Consider the following 19164-nt stretch of genomic DNA (forward strand, 5'->3'; position numbering starts at 1 on the left):
AATCAGATACAATTCAAATTAGGTTTCAGAATTTTTTGTCAGACATAATTCGAGTTCTCATGTATTGAGAAATCCTTGTGATTCCTAAATTCCAAACTCATGTTCTCTATGTGCCCACACACTTCTTGAGGTGTAGAGAACATTGTGGAAGATCGTGAATTGAGTGATCAAAGCATTGGATAGGAAGATTGACAAATATACGAAAATATTCAAGGACACTTGATAGGCTTCAAGAGGTAAATGCTTATGTTCTTTAATATTCATATGTTTATGTGTTTATATGTATATATAAATATATTGTATATTTATATATATGTTGCATGATTAATAATATTGCATTTTAATGTTTCTGTCTCGATGTTTTCTTGTTCATATAAACTATTTATAAGAATTATGAAATTTTTTTGTTGTTCTACACAATGGGCCCACCACGCCTATTCCCCTGCGTGATCTGAATGTTTTTCCAACAATTGGTACCAGAGCAGGTCATTAATCTATGCATATTATTAATTGATGTGTGAGATTATATGCATTTTTATATTAGATGTGATATAAGTTTGAATGGATGGATGTTTATTTTCATGATGATGGGTTCTTAAGGGTTTATAATGGTGTTTTGGGTTTAGAAATTGTTCTTAAAATTTATAGATGCAATATGTAAGAAAATTTTAGGGCATAGGAATTTTATAATTTATTTTAAAATCCTGGATAAAATTCTATTGTGGCCCAAGCCCGAGCCCCGAGCCTCAAGCCAAGCCCCGAGCTGTGCACCTGCCTGCGCACTTGCCAGCCCGCGCCCGTGCACCTCTAGTCGTGAACCCCACCTCGCGCCCTTGCACGCCCAGGCACCGCGCCCCTGCGTCCAGCCGAGCCTCCTCCACCGCGGAACTCCCTCCAGTCGCGGCCCATTCTTGGTACAACCTAGGGCTTGTCTTTTACAAACCCTAGTGTGTTGTTACCATAATTATCTTAACTATTCATTTAATTAAAAATCATAAAATTAAATTAAAATGGTTTTAATTTAGAAATTTCTTTAATTGAAATAATGTTGATTATTTTCCCTAATTAAAAATGTTTTAATTGCTGCCTTCCATAATGAAAATTGTTTTAATTAAAAATATCCAAAATTAAAATTATCTTGAATTTTAATTTATTAAAATTAAATTATGTAATTTTATTTTTGAATTAAATTACCCAAATTCAAATTGGGCCTTAGAAACTTTTGGGTATTAAAACCCAAAGTTTAATTATTTTAAACAAGGTTGGAGATCAAAGTGCTCCTAATAAGGCCTTAGTCTAGGTTACATTTTCATGTATTTTTAGCAAGTGTTGTAATTTTTCTAGAAATACCCAAAAGTTTCCATACCCGCTTTTATTTTCTTATTATGAATGTTTGAATGTGATTAAAATGTTTAATATTTTGTCATGCATTATAACATGCCATTCATATACCCACACAATATGCAATTAGCATGCATTACATTCGTGTAGAAATATACTATTAGGAATGTCCTATATTTTGTTATATGCTTATATATGATAAATCATATAATAATAAATTCAGTCTTAATTAGTTAAGATGGTAAATCAAAATTAAAGTTGTTTAATTTGTTGTTTTAATAATTTTTTTTATTAAAATAAAAATGATATTTTCTTAATTAAAGCAAAAATAGAATTAGAATTAAGGGTACAATATTTTTTTTTTGCTTAATTGAATTAGTAATTATTAGAATATCATTTGGTAAAAATAATTAAATTTATTTTTACAACTAAATTAAAAAATATTGATTTTGTGAAAAACACACTTTTCCAAAATAGTGAGTGGGAGAGGGAGTTATGACAATAAGTCTCATGATCTCCATTATTAGTTGAACACCGAGAGGCATAGGAAGGGCCTCGTGTCGCCTCCGTTTGCGGCCTCCCTAAGGAAAGACTTCCAAATATGTTTATTTTATCTCAAGGTTAACTTCTCTTATGAGAATATAATTAGTGATGTATTTCAAGTTTGACCGACGCTAAGGCACACTCTAGAATTAAGTCATTGATTGAAAATAATGGGTTACACTCCAAAAGTGTATCTAGGCTTTCAAGCACGACTAATGCATCTTGACCAAACTAGCGGTAGTTCATAAGTCAAAAGAGAAAACGACGTTTTTAAGTTTTCACTTATGAAATTGAGATTTTTCTCAAAATTAATTAGGAGTTAGTCTGACCTACCCCAAGGTGGTCCATTGATTTTCAAATTAATTTGTCGTGGATTAGTATATATTTTTATGTGTTTTTATATGTTACATTCATGCATCTTGTTTACTTTTGCAAATAAAATCTTATATTTATTATACGTTTTAATTCATTATACTTTATTTATTTATTTCAAGCAACAATGGTTAATTCTCTTAATCCTGATCAAGAACTTCAAAATGTGAAAGAACCAGTGAATCCTCGTGATAGCTACCTAAGTACTTTTCATTTAGACTTTAACAATCTTGATTTTTGGAACAGAAACATACACATAATTCTGAGTGAACTAAAATTGTATGATGCAATCATTGATGTTCCTCGAGATGACCAATCAACTTTATCTGATTATGATATTCATAAAAAATATGCGGATTGGATGAGATTTGATTATTTGGCCCGTCATTACATTCTAAAGACTGTGCCTATCGATATTAAATCGAGATATGTGAACCTTTGATCTACATACGAGATATGGGAAAGGATCAAAAGAGATTCTTTTGATCACCTAAGAAGTTTGCAAGAAGAAAGGGTAAATATGATTTGCTCATCTCCTTTTAATATATTTGAATAGTTGATTCAAATTTTTATGCCACAATATTTTTGTCTTGTTTTCAGGAACGTATTATCAAGGAAAGAAAAGAATGCGAAAGAGAAAAAATAAAATGATTGCAGAATGGTAGACCAAGAGAAAACTAACATGGGAATTAGTTTTTTCATTTTCAGCTTTGTATTAAGTCTTTTTTCTTTAAAGTAGTTCTAAAATTCTTTTTAGAAACTATGTTTTTCAAATTCCTTTCTTTGATGAATGAACAAGTTTAATATTTCTTTTGAATAATAAATTTTGTTGTTATTTTTAAAATATACTTGTTCCAACTATTTCATCAATGAGTATAAATAATAATTATGAATGGTTCATTATTGTGCAAATCATAGATTTAATAAGACATCTTATTTCAATCACAATTAAGTGAAACATGAATGTGAATTATTTTTTAGATTGACTTGTAATTAATTAGACACATAAACCAAATAAAAGACAGCCTTTTATTGTAACCATTCAATGGTTATCTCCCTGTTTATATAGTCTGTTAATTAAAATTAACCAAAAGACCTTTCTCTAATAAAGGCTCAAAAATCACATAATCGTTTAGCTAATACATAGAAATGTATGTTGAACCTTTTAATGTTCAAAGCTAAAAAAGATAATAGATAGTAAGTCAATATTGATTGACATTTATTTAAGATATATTTAACTTTGATTAAATGCAAAGAAAATTTCTAGAAATTTTCATGCAACATTCAAAGTAAAATCACTTAAAGACTTGTTTGATCTGATCAAAAGGAAGTCTAAAACTCGAATCTAGAATTCAAGTAATTTGCATGTAAACTTGGAACTCAAACCCAACCCACATACAACTAGAATGCTAAGAGAAATTAGTATTTTGGAAATGAAATATAATCTTATTAGATAAGAATATAATCTTATTAGATAAGATTATATTCATGATGAGTAATCATTATCATCTTTATTATTTCTATAATTTTAACACTTGTTATATACTCTGTACATGTTTGATTGTACAACATCAAAGACTTAGAAGTTGGGATTCACAAGTGGTTATGTGAAAAAATTAAAAAATTTCCATGGAGTCATTTAGTGGAAAAATTTAATAATCATAAAAGATTACAAAAGAGTTTGTATCTCCTTAATGCTACTTTAATGAAGCATGATTATTATAATTACTATATTTTCTAGTTAAATTGTACTAGAAATAATGAATGCAAGTCAAGTAAGCAAGTTACTGATAATTAACAATGATAAAACCAAAGAATATCACAAATTTTGTAAAGCATTGTTATAGTGGGAGCGTTAGTTAGTAACTACTCCATTACAAATACAAAGATAGCTAAATGGTGTGCAACACAATCTAACTATACTTCATTCACATACTAGTATATGAAATGAAAAAGTTTTAACAGAAAACAATGGTTGAAACACCATGAATCTGGAAATGGAATTTGGAATTCTATGAAATCTGGATTCTTGAACATCCAACTAAAGTTCATTAAACTTCATTTTGAAGGAGGATATTCAAGATAAAAAGGAGAACAGAGGAAAGTACAGACTTTCAAAGTTAGGTTAATAGTCTAAGGCTATAAACAGAAAGAAGAATTTATTACTTAAATAAATATCTTCTACTGTAACCAAATTTAAATCTGTTTACATACTCTTATCCACTGCTTTATGCATGGATTATGAGATTAATTTAAATGGATGTCTAAGTAGTCTTTACTGAATGGCTGACATGACAAAAAATCATTTGAAGATCTTGACCAGAAAGATTCTGCTGTGATTCTTATTCTTAATATTGACAATGTTGTAATCATTGGGAATGACATAGAGAAATCGTCAATTGAAAAGAAATGGTCAGCTGAATGTTTCTAAATATTAGATTTAGAAAAGCCAAGAATGTTCTATACATTCAAGTCTATAGAGATTGAAAGAACAATCATCTGACACTGTCTCAAGCGACTTCTGGATAAGAAGCTTAAATGCTTTAGTTTATAAAAATCCAAGAAAGGCTTTTTTCCTTCCCAGTAAGGAGGATGTATTATCTTTATAATAATGTCCATTTATTCTTTTACTAGAAAAGAAAAACATAAGACAATTATTCATACAACTCAGTGATAAATTTTTTAATATATCGAATGTTATGTTTTGACATTTGTTAAAACGGTGGGAATAGTTAGTAGTTGTCAATCCAATGATGGATTGAGTCATTGAATAATTATAAGGACTTAATTTTGAGTATCTTAAATATAATAGAGATTATATGTATGTGCATTTAGGCAGAGACCTAAAATCCCAAATGATGAACTGATTTAAAATCTTCAAATATTGATATCAAAATCAGCTTCCATAACTGTGGAGGAGACACATTAATTTGTAAATGTATTAGACATTTCAGATTCGTATGTTTCACCACAAAAGCCGAAATGTAACAGCTATGAGTAGTTAAATAGGCTACTTGATTTAGTTGAGTTTTTTGTCATTCTGGAAAGGGTTTCAAACTAGAATAAACAACTAGTATCTCATTGCGAAAACAATGGAGACACAACTATTCTAGAAAAACTAGAAATCATGAGAGGGTAAAGTACAAGAAATGAAGTATCATTTAATACAAGACAATTTTACATAATTGATGTAATGATCTTGAAGATAACATAAAAACAGTTTCTTACAAAACTGTTACAAAGACTTTGTTAGACAAATTCGGTCAGGAAAATATGATTGACATGTTGAAAGAGATGTCTCAATCTTCGTTAGGGCAAGTGGGAGATTGTTGGGAATAGTGCCCTTAAAGCAATGGTAGTTGACAAATGTTTTAAATGAAATAAATAATTGAATTGAATTATTATTATTATATATATAGACTATGTCTGATATTATATTGATAATATTAAGTTAATATCAGAAAATTCCAAAGTTTATCTATGTGGTTTTAATCTCATATTGGTATGAGAGGATCGAGATTAAGATAATAAACTTAAAACAGTTCGCATTTAAAATAAAGTTATGGAATCTTTAGATTATTTACTGCTTGTACCGTTCGCTAGTATTATGAATACAAGTGACCTAGATCCAGGTCACTAGTGTAGTAGGAAACTTCAGTGAATGTACTTTATATATAGTGATATATAGAACTTGACCAGATGTGATTTGTTAATACTTTAGTGAATTAATTATTAATTTTCAAAAATATATTTATTAATTTAAATATATAATTTTTGAAATTCATATATATAAATAAATTAATTAATTTTTGAAATTAATTATTTTATTTGAATGGGAGAAAATAAAATTGGTAAATCGAAAAAAAGTTTTTGGTTTATTGAATTTTAAAAGATGATGATAATGATGATCATCAATTTGAATTTTGAATTTTGAATTTAAAATTTAAATTTTGAAATATGGTTGTCATCTTTTCCATAAAAAGATTAATACCTTATTTTATGGAAGATTGATTTTAATTAAATAAATAAATAAAAGAAAAATATAATATCCCTTAAAACGGAAATAACAGTTCACGCATGACACAGTCCAAAGACTGTGCTATGCGTGTACTGCTATAATGATATTGTATCATTGTTGTTTTTATTTTATTTATTTAATTAATTAGTAGTTTGAAAATATTTATTCAAATTTAGTAAATTAGATATTTACCTAAATCAATTCCTATCATCATTATGATGATATAATTATATTACTATTATTATTAGGAATAATAAGGTAATGAAATTATCTATATATATATATATGATATAGAATAAAAAGAAGAAAATGTCAATACAAGAAGAAACAAATAAGATACAATTCAAAATAGGTTTAAGAATTTTTTATCAGACAAAAAGTTCATCTTCTTCTTCTTTATTCTAACATTTCTCACACCTTAATCCAAGTACTCATGTGTTGAGAAATACTTATGATTCCTAAATTGCAAACCCATGTTCTCTATGTGCTTACACACACCTTGAGGTATAGAGAGCACTCCGGAAGATTGTGGTTTGAGTATTTAAAGCACTGGATAGGAAGAACGATAAATATACGAAAAAACTCAAGGATACTTGATAGGCTTCAAGAGGTAAATGCTTATGTTCTTGAATATTCATATGTTTATGTGTTTATATGTTATATATAAATATATTGTATATTTATATATATGTTGCATGATTAATAATATTGCATGTTAATGTTTTTGTCTGGATGTTTTCTTGTTTTTCTACACAATGGGCCCACTACACTTATTCCTCGGCGTGCTCTGAATGTTTTTCCAACAATTGGTATCAGAGCAGGTCATTAATCTATGCATATTGTTAATTGTTGTGTGGGATTATATGCATTTTTATATTAATGTGATATATATTTGAATGGATGTATATTTATTTTCATGATGATAGATTCTTAAGGGTTGTTTATAATGGTGTCTTTTGGTTTAGGAATTGTTCTTAAAATTTCTAGATGAAATATGTTAGCCAATTTTGAGGCATCGGAATTTTGTAATTTATTTTAAAAAATTTGGGTTAAATTATGTTGTGGCCCGAGCCTGAGCCCTTAGCCTCAAGCCGAGCCCCGATCCGTGAACCTACCTATGCGCATGCCTGTTGCCAGCTCGCGCCTGTGTGCCTCCAGACATGCTCCCTGCCGCGCGCCCAGGCACCGCGCCACTGCGCCCTTTTATTGAAAATTTTAATAGATCATCAATATATAAATTTCTATTTTTAAATTTTAATTTTAGAATTAAAAATGAATTTCAAAATATAAAATTAAATCAGTATTTATTTGTAATAATTAAGATTATAACATCAAAAGTACAAAATTAATTTATTGATATTTTTATAAGTAAAATCTCTAAATTATTTAATTTTTAACACTTTAGTTATAATTTAAATATTCAACAAAATATTTATTTTTTAAATTATGTTCTTGCATATGCTCTATAATTTTCTTTTTATTAAGAATTCAAAAATCTCTTATCGTTTGTAGCAATATTTGGATGTATTATTTCACAAAACAAACACATCGGTCTCTATTAATCGTTAATGTTCTATATTCAATTATTGTCTAACAATTTAATCCATATCATCAATTCTTATATAATAACTTGCAATACCATAACCAACTATGAAATCTATATACAAAGATACTATTTTACTTCAAAAAAAATTAGTTGTGCATAGATTATTAAATATTGTATTTCTAATATTAAAATTTAAATAAATAATAACATGTAAATAATTTGTTAAGGATCTATATTTCAAAATTGTTATGTGAAAGAACTCAAGTATAAAAAAATAAAAAATAAATTATGAATCAAAATTGAAAAAAAAAACTAAATTGATATTTGAGTTAAAAACATTTAATTTTTAGAAACAATTTAATGATTATAGTAAAATTTATTTTTTATATAAAATAAAATTTAATTAACATTCTTTTTAAGGATATAATATTTTTTGAATAAATACTATTACTTTTATAGTATATATATATATATATATAATTATATAAAGCTGAGCTAAGGATAGATGAGGTGACTTTCATTATGTTTTTCAATCCATTTTTTTTTTTTTTTGTGAGATTTTCATTATTATTTTCTAATAAATTCATTTCTATTTAATCTATTTTATTACAATATTGTATAAGAAACATATGTCTTTATATTAAGATAATTTAATTTAATTTATTGTGAGTATTGTATAAAAAATGGATGTTTTTATGTTATGACCATTTTTTTTAATAATTATGACATTTTGTTTTAGTGGACGGAATCTTTTCACTATTTTAATAATTATGTTGTTGTTGTTCTTGCTGTACCCTTTTTCAAACAAAAAAAATCTCACTTTTTTCTTCAAATAAAATAAGGAAAAAAAAAGAAGGAAACTTACTCTTTTGTAGTTGTGAGAAAGTGACTGTTGATGCCCCTAACCCACACCGAAGCTCTTCATCCCTCTTTTGGAGAAACTCTCTTCTCATCTCTACGTCTCTGAGTTTGGGATATTTATGTGAATATCAACGAAGAAGTTGCTTTTCTTTCTCAGTCCTGTAGAAGAGCATCCAAATGAGTATTTGCAGCAGCTCTTGACAGGTATACTCTAATTTCGTTTGAGTTAATAGTTAGCATTTGAAATTTTTTGTGTATTTAGTGGCACAGGTCAATTTGAGCTTTTCATACGTAGAGTAGTTTAATCTTTTAAAACCAAACTTTTTTTTTTCTTTCCAGAAATCAGTTGGGGTATATTGTTCAGTTTTGTGCGTCTTTTATTCTCTTTGCCATTATGTTTAATAATTTCCTTTTTGTTGTCTATTACATAATCTGAGAAAGAACAATACTGAAATAATTGAAAATACTAATAGCAATAATCATGTACTATACAAATTATCATGTCACTGTTTGGTTTAATGCCCTTATAAAGTCATGTCGGACATGTAGCACAATTTTATTTTGTCAATAAAAGAAGTAGAAATCATTTAGTTTGACAACCGTGTTGCTTGCTTGTTTTATTACATGATTATTGGAATAATACAAACATTTATAAAATTCCGAACATATAATTAATAACAATTATAGTGACTAGGTCACAATAAATTATAATTGCAATTATATGTTCAAAAGAATGAGTCCTAAGATTAAGTCAGTGCGTTTGATTTTTACTGATCTGGTAATCTATGATATGATCTACTTACACATTTGAAGTGTGATGTCTTATCCAAGACATTCACCAAGTAGATATGATTGGATGTATTTTGTTACATTGGACTAGACCGATATTGATTATTGATAAGATAAGTAAGTATCATGATTATCTAATCTAATCATATCACAATGCTGACATCTTAATTTTGTGTGATTAATATTCTTTTAATTGTATTATTATATTTTTTTCATTTGTTCATTACCAGCTTACCCTACGAACAAACTCATACTTACATATTGGAGATTTGATAGTATAATTGAGTGAGAGTATTTATCATAGACATAAAATCTATAGCTTCAAATTAAGAAATGAAACAATGATTTCCTTATAGCTTGGTTCAAGTGTTAAATGATAGAGTACTCATTTCTATAATTAAGTTTACGGAAATATTATTTACAAGGAACTTAGTGGGAGATAAGAATAAAACACCAATGAGGGGTAAAAAGGTAATTTGCACCCGTCTAAATTGTACATCATCTATAGAGGATTGAATGATGATTATGGTTATAACAATGGATAATGTTTACCATATTTTTTGGAAACTATAAATATATTGAGAAATAAGAGCTTAGAAGAAAGGCTAAGAAATGAATAAAATCATAGTTTTTACGTGGTTGAGGCTTTAATGAGCATTTGTCCACGAGTTACTAGAATTAGGCTTTAGAGACTTTAAAAATGGAGGTTTTTTTGCAAGTTTTTGCATACAAGAGAAAATCAGACATCCTTGCTACAATGCACGAATGACCCTATTTATAGGCAGTCATATAACTTGGGTCGGACTAATCAAGACCCAATAAGGATATAATTGTAAGTGCTCACTAACAGATCCATAATACAAGAAAGTAATGTGATTAAAGGTTGTTAATCTAGGCCCGTTGGGTCGATTTAGGCATGGTAGAGCCTTACAATTGCCCTTTGTATGTTGGCACAAACTGATCTGCATGGGCTACCAAGGGGATCCTGGGGACAGGATGTGTTATAGTAGTGGTAGTACCATTTCCTAGAAACATTATACGTTCCATGCATACCCCATTCTACAAGTTAGTCAGGGAGACCAACTACCAGATTTCTCGGGGACATGTCAGCTGTAGGAAAAATTGGGCTTAGTCTACCCGGATATGTGGTTCGGGTTCATTTACTGATGTCCAGGTTCGTTTACAAAGACCCATGTTCATGTACCAGGGTGCACATCTTGATGGCAGGTTCGAGCATTAGCAATGGACCAAGAGACCTCACCTGGATCCCACTCGATGGGATCTGTCTCCAGGAATGGATCCCGGAGGATAGTGATTAGGTGTGCCCGGGAAGTTGGTTCGGGCCTGCATCTCAACTCTGGCCCCTTTACTATGCTCGTGCTACTCGCCAGTGATTGGGCTCGGCATGGTCTGGGCCAACAGGGGTTGGTTGCTCATTGTTCACTGGGCCCTAGTTGGGCCCGGGCCTCTCCTGAGAGCCCATGGAACCCGTTTGGCCATGCCACATGTCCATAGTGGAAAATATGGATAACATTTACCCCTCAAGTTTTCATCCGCGTTCACACGGTGGAGACTTTCCTTCTTCATCCCAAATACATCACCTGTATCCCAATTCGTTTACCTAAGTCCTAGTTCATTTATCAAGACTCGAGTTCATTCACCTAAATCCAGGTTCATTTACTTAGGGTCCAACTGGTCAATCCTCATCCTTTTGAATTCCTACTATCCTGGATACGTGTCTCTAGGTAGATGGTATATCTATGCCATGCGCGCCCAAAAAATCCAGGGAATATCTTTTGATGTCCTAGGTGACTGATGGATGTCAGCGCATTTCCGAAAGCATCTCGTCTATATGAAAAGGATCTTTGAGCACTCGAGTGGGTTGTTTGATGCTTCTACATTATCCAGAGCTGTCGGATGGGGATTGTCTTGGTATTTTTCAATGTGGATCATTGGATGAGGGAGGCACGGATCGTGGATTGACGAATCCACGATTTAGCACTTGATTTGGCTAGTTAATGCCATTGTGTCGTCCGGGACTGTCGGATGAAGATTACCTTGGGATTCTCATCGTGGACCGTTGGATTGAACATGACCTTTTTTTCCTATAATTACCTCTGTAGGCTCCCTTCCACACTTTTACTGATAAATTTTTTTAAAAATAGAGAGCAGAGAGCTATAACCCTGAATGTCTGAAAGTTGTCGATGAACTTTTTCGATGATTAGTGCATTTTCATGCCCGTCTATTTCCAACGAAGCCCTCCTTCATTTATCAATAAGACAACCTTGTCCCGGCTGATCCTTCGAAGAGCGTCGGTGAACTGATGTATCGCTTCCTCAAGATCAAGGCTAAATTTTTGTCGGCGTTGTTGCTTGTACCTCAACGCGTTACAGATCCACATTTACTCAGTAAGTTTTCTGGTCATTTCTTTTCGTCATTTTTTTCCCACATTGTTTTCGCGACCATGTATCCGTTAGGGCCACGTCCACCGTGTAGGGTGGTTCTAGGTAGTGATAGTGGTAGAGGTGAACAGTAGGGAACTTTCTTGGTGATACTCCATCAAGTTGATAACTTGATTGATGCAGCGGGTTGTGTTGCTCTGAATCATTGATAACTCTACAAAATAGAGTTATTTTACCACATTATTTATGTTAATTGTTGCTTAATCTTTGAGTTTTTAATTAATTTATTAAGTTTTTAAAAGTAATTTTTAATTTATTAGTCTTATTGTAATTTTATAGATTTTTGTGTGTTTTTATAGATATTTTATTATAATATGTTAGATTATAATAAGACTAAATTACAATATTTTATTATTGTAATTATTTGAAATTAGTGTTGTTAGATTAAAAGTTAAAAATGTGAATTTATTAAACTTAATTGCCAAAGTAAATTAAATTTTAATTAATATTTTCATGGACTTAATATGATTTATTTTATAATTGAAAATATTTTATTATAATTTAATGTTTACTTATTTTGTAGGATGTACTTTGCATTTTTGTTATGCTTGAAAATAAAGAAGAGAAAAGAAAAGAAATGTGTTTGTTTTGAAAGAAAAGAAAGACAAAATGGTGATTTTGAAGCAAAACCCAGCCCAGCCGTTTCCTTCTCTGCCCAGACGCCAGGCCCACGCCACCTCACAGCTCCACCTAGGCCTGCCTGCTACTCCAAATTCACCTGGGCCTGCTGCTCCAAATTCACCAGGACCCGCCTGCCAGCTCTTCCTTCGGCCCACCTCCGCCTCAGCCATTCGACCCAACTGCCATAGCCTCCACTCGGCCCAGGTCCAGCCGCCTGCCCCCTTGCACCCCATGGGCCAACAGCCAACAACCACCACCAAACCGAGCTACCTCGTCTCTTGAGCCCATAAATTGTCCCTTTGTCAAAAAATGTCAATTTTTTACCCAATTTTTCTACAAATTTTACCCCAAAATCATCATTACACCTAAAATTTACTTCTACATGCCATATTTACCTTATTTAGTTAATTTAATCAATTTAATTAATTTAAATTGATTATTTTAATATTCTCATTTTGGCTATAAATATGTAATTTCAAGACCATTTTAGGGGGTTAATTTTTTGGTTACCATCATCTTTTCTACTATTTTCTCCTCCATTTTAGTGTTTTTCAAGAGTATTTTTCAAGTATGAATTCTCTTTATTTTGTAATTTTTATTCTAGTTATGAGTTTTCAATCTTTTTATAATTATTAAGGTGATGATGAAACGATATGTAACTAGATAGTATATATTTTGTATGTTGATTTCCCATTTGTGCAACAAAGTTTATGGATTTTTCTTCTTCAATATCTTCTTTCATCTTAAATATCATTTATTTTTTATTGTTAGCGCATATTTACACTTTGTTCTTCATTAGTGCAAAATCATAATATTCTTTGATTGAGGTGTGCCATTAAATTGTGCACGTCAAATGCTTAGAACAAAAATATTATGTTTTGCCTTATAAATAATATTAATTGATTTATTTGTTGTTTCTTTAGATTGATTCACACTAAATACTTTGAAATTATAACTTAAAAAGTGAAGATAAATCCTATATTTCTAAAATAACTTGTACTTAAATAAAATATCTAATTTGAATAAGTGATGGTTTGATTAATTTCTACTATTACTAAAACTTGAGAATCAATGTGCTTATAAATATTATTGAACTTATTTTTGTGGATTCTATTATCTTAATAATCTTTCTTCTACCATCTTGTTTGCAATTATTAATTTAGTTATGTATATTGTCTTTAATATCTTTATTATTATCTTTTATTTTATTTTCTTGATACAAAAATCTCATCAATCTTTGGAGCTAGGTTAGAATTTATTAATTTTTGTTTAAAATAGTTTTCTTTTTTATTTTAGACAACTCCTTTGGGTTCGAAATCCTTGCTTACACGATAACTATTCTATATGTTCGATTCATGCACTTGCGATATAAATATTTAAAACATACACATTTTGGGTTCATCAATCATTGAACCCGGATGTCTCAAAACTGTTTAGGTGAATTAGTTTGTTTGCAAATACCCTTGGCCTTTAGTTCTCGACTTATGTTCCTCGGACTTTAAATGTTCCCGAATTTGGGTCCGGAGGGGACCTCTCCAAATAGTTTTAGGAGAATCCTTGTACCATAACCCATTTTCTTCAGTTTTGGTGCTAGCTGCTTGGTTCTCTCTTTTCTTGTCGTGTCCAGGTCTTCGATCATGGGTCGTGGTGTCACTCTCTATGCGGAAAATGTAGTGTATGCGGGCCCCGTTGTCCTGGAGGGGCATAAGCATCCCATTGACAACACATGGGAAATGGACGCGAAGCCCAACAAGTTTCGGAACTATCGGATGTTGAACGCGCTGGAAAAAGCCTTCTGGTTAGAATCGACTCCAGGGCTCTTCTACAACAGGCTGCCCAGAGAGAAGAGAAGGATCACACTGGAGTGGCCACATTCGAGGCTTGGAGTGCAGGCCATATCAATGCGGGAGCGATTCTCCCGCTCCATGACTACTTCACGCGGTTCCTAGAGTTTGTGGGGATCGCGCCTTTCTAGCTTCTGCCCCAGGCGTACAAGTTGCTTGCGGGATGGCTTATATTTTGCACCTCGCATGAGATCGTGACACCCACCCCTGCAGAGGTGCTGTACTATTATCGATTGGAGCCGCAACTGAACTCCAAAGACAAGACATGGGATGGATTTTATTGGTTGAAGAACCGTGGCGTCAGTTCGGCTCCATACAACTTTTGGAAACATCCACCGGATGTCAGACACTACTGTACATGACATTCGGGTTCCATCTAGAGAAGAATTCCGCTCTGGTGTTGGACTTTCAGTGTATGGGTAAGTTATAATTCTTCATCCTTCTTCTCGTCCTTTGTTTTGTTTATTGGACATTCACGTTCCTATGAACAGGTCCGTACGCTCAAACTCGGCTCACTAAGTCAATCCTGGATTGTAAAAAGTTTTATGCCACCCTCAGTGCCGAGGAGTTGGACGTGGGGGGGTTCGTGACTATGGAGAACCTTCGATTGGTCAGGCTGATTGCCGGCCATCAATCGATAGACGCCCCTAACCTCCAGGGACTGCAATGTGACAGGGATCCTGTTTTGAGAGAGGAGTTGGCCCTCATCCATATCGAGGCAGTGGAGGCCGCGATCAAGGAGAACGCAGAGAGATTGAAAACAGAGAAGGCGTGTTGTATGGAGCGGGCCGAATTTGAAGAGTTGGATGCCCTTCTCAAGAGGAGGCAACCCAACACTGTAGCTCTCGGTAAAATGTCTCCAATTTTAACTTACGCCCCCTCATACTGAGGGCTTTGTTAGGAATAGGCAACGGTATCGGGATTATTTGACCGCGACTATTAGCAACGTGGGGCTTCCATGCCCCATTGTCATGGACACACTGACTCTCATGCATTTTTCCTAGTTCCTTCAGTATGGTAGCTTTTTGGACTGGGATAACATGGGGGATCAAATTCGTGCTTTTGTAGTAGGAGAGTTAAGTCAGGCTAATTCTGTAGATAAGGGTCTGTCCTGGAGGACTTAGACTTGCATGTTTCCTTTGTATTTGTCTGTCATTCCCATTTCCTTACGTTACTAATCCATTTTTTATTCCTATCTCAGGTGAACCAGACAAGTCTAATCTCGTGGACAAGATGAAGGAAATGATTGAGGCCAGGGCTGCTGCGGCCAAGGCCTCAGCAAAGAAAGCTGCTAGAGGACAAACCAAGAAGAAGATCATTGATATGATACTCGGGGACTCAGAACTGGACCTGGGGGCTTCCGAGGGAGTTCAAACTGCAGCCTCGGTCCCGATGACGCTTTTTGAGCAACATCTGTCCCACTCTGCTCCTCTCCAGACTATTAACTTGGAGCAGGTGCCTTCGGAAGGAGGTGGGACAATCAAAAGGAAGACGGACTCAGTCGACGGGGAGTCCGCGAAGTGGGCTAAGAAGGCCAAGACAAAGGACATCACCGTCACCGAGGAACAATCCTCTGATGAAAGCCTTATTATTATGCCGAAGCTCCTAGAGGCTCCCGAGCTTCCCACCAACCTGGCCCTTCCTGAGGAAGAGGAATCTATCATCCTGGAGGAGAGGATGAAGATGGTGTCCTGGGCCTAGGAAGAGGGGCGCGATAAATGGGACGAGGTAGCCCGGTCCTTGATCTTCCGTCAGAAGGTGGAGTTTTTCGAACGTTTAGAGGCTTCAACGCCCCCTAGTAGATCGTGGATCGGCTAATAGACGAGATTGGGTTTCGGCCTAAATTGGGGCAGGACACGACCCCGCTTGCTGCGGACTTGCTGGCCTAGGTAGGGACTACAATGTCTACCCTTTAGCTCAAACGCTACGCCACTCATTGCTCTTGAGAGTATACTGTAGCAAAGCGGACGCTTTGGTGCAATGACGTGCTACAAATTTACTTTTACAATTTTTCTTCTTCAATTTCCTAATCTGGTGATTCCCATAGTATTTTATTGTATCTTTCAAGAATTTAGACTCAAGAATTTCAAATAGTCAAAATGTATTCATACTTTTTTATTTTTATTGTTTACGTTAATATGTAATAAATAGGAGTAATAAAGACTGTTTAAAATATTTGTTAATTACTGTTGACACAGTTTTTCGCCAACAGTGTATTGAAGAAATAATAAGGTTGAATTAGTGTTTAATAATAAACTGAAAATATGAAATGAATTCACAAGAACACAAATCTTTTTACGTGGTTCAGTGGTTAAAATCCACTTTGTCCACGAGTCTATATTATTGTTGTTTCTCTCTCTATTGTGGCAGAGTTTCAGTATTACAGAATAACCGTCCCTTTCCCTGTCCAATATTCTCAGTATTTATAGAGAAATTTCATGGACAGGTTTGGGTAACCGCGTGAGTCAATCACAGATTTACATATTTATTACATTTAATACAAACAATTCTCATTTATACTGGGATATGATTTGATCACAAAATAAATAGTCTCCTAATATCTGGGACATTAAATATGACAGGCTGGTCATAAATAATCGTATAAAAGTACCCGAGTCTTTGGGGATCCGCGAGTACGCAATATATTCGAATTATCATGAGCTGGATATCATCTCCGAGCTCGTACTTCACAACCTTCATGTCTGTAGCTCAAGTTAAACCCAGGACGCCTAACACAGGAGTTGCTTATGTAGATTATAAATAAATCATTTCCTTAGTTATTTCTTCGTGTATTTATTTGCCAGCTGTACCCAAGCTGAATGAAGGACTCTAGCTAAAATTAGGGGACAACAACTACGTATATGATACAAACAGTGTCCTTTTTGTTTTTTTATCATTATTATTTATAAATACCCAAACCACATCAATAGTTATTTTTTTCATATATATAATTACTTTTAATGGTTTGTAATTATTATAATTAATGATATTAATGGTTAATACTAATAGTTTGTAAAAGCTATATTTGGCCTGTGAATTATATTCATTTGAAATTCAGAAATGCGTACTAATATTTCATTAATTTTATTGCATTGATGATATATTCGGCGATCCATCCACATTTACGGATTTCATAAATAGATTTATATATATATATATATATATATATTAGGAAAAAAAGAAGGGAATATTATTTATTTCTCAAATCCTAATGTTAAATAACTCTAACTTCAATATCTTGTTTTCACATAATTTTTTACATTTACGCAACTTTTATTAGGACTGTACATAGAGTTTTTTTGTTTTTTTTTTCAATGCTCAAACAATACTACAAGAAAAATAATGATTGTTCAAAATTCTAATCCTTTTGATTTCGTAGCTCAAACCCCAAGTATTGATAATGAAAAGCTTCATAGTCAAAGGTAATGATGCGAGATATGGGGAATTATATATCATACACTTCAAGACTAATCCACATTAACAGAAGTTTCCTTGTCATAGAATCTCATCAAAGTTGCATGAAGAATGTTTGATTCAAGCTAAATGTACTCGAGATGGCACCCAAAAGGACTACAAATTCACAAATACAATTGATGAACTCCTTAATTCTCTCACAACGACATTCTAAATATCAAACCAAATGAAACTTGATACCTTTATTTTCTAAGTTTTAGCTTTTGAAGTTAGCTAATTATATCATGTCACTACAAGAAAAACCCGTTTTGGAAGCGATTATATGTCACCCCTAAGATTGGGATTATTAGAGGCGACATGTTGTCAGTCACCTCTAATATTGGAAAACAATATCAGGGGTGGTGACATGTCACCCCTGATATAAAATATCGTTGCCCCAGATAGTTGACTAATTTTGAGCGCACCTCAGAGGGAAAATATATGCGGTCTTATTTTGTGAAATTTTTTCCAAAACTGTGCATTTTTGTATTAGTGGCGACACGTCGACCCTATTATTCACACGTGTCTCCCCTCAAAAGGTTATGTTGACTGTGTTTTTAGCCAACGACGTGAGAACGTCAAAAATGATAAACCTTCAAGAGAATTTAAACGACACAGACAGTTTAATCAAGAAACGTAAATAACACACAAGATTTTATAGTGGTTCAGCCCCGATCAGTCGGTAATAGCCTAATCCACTTAGAGATTGTGATTTATAGATCTGTACTCAAGATCAGATGAACTGTGCTAACTGAGTTTCTTCAGTACAGATTGCAAAAATACAAGAATTCTTTATGATACAAGCACTTTCTCTCTCTAGAAAACTCAGACCCAAAATTTCCCCAAAAGTCTCAAAAGAGGAAGAAGCCCCCATCTGATCTCATCAGCCATATATTTATAGGCTTAGGATCATACATCTGATATCCCCTAGAATCGGGATATTTCATTATATTTATTATATTAAAATTACAAAAAACATTCAAAATGTAACAAAACCCCCAATTTGTGGGAAGAATGAGAGATTCCCGCGTGTGCCAAGACCGGTTCTTGTTGAAGCCGTTTCTGGGAATCTTGACTTAGTCCTCCTCTATCTGGTCGACCCATATCTCCTACTGACCACTCATGCATTTGCTGGTCGGACATGTGCATGCTGGTAGGACATGCACTCCTCTCCTCTAACATGGCACTCTCCTCTTAGCATGCCATGTCTCTCCTCTAACATGGCACTCTCCTCTAGCATGTAATTTCTCTCTTTGGACAACCATGCACTTGCTGGACATATGCATAAGGACCAGACCTTTTGGACTCTCCTC

The sequence above is a fragment of the Humulus lupulus genome, chromosome X (genome assembly GCF_963169125.1).
Source record: "Humulus lupulus chromosome X, drHumLupu1.1, whole genome shotgun sequence".
Lineage (NCBI taxonomy): Eukaryota > Viridiplantae > Streptophyta > Magnoliopsida > Rosales > Cannabaceae > Humulus > Humulus lupulus.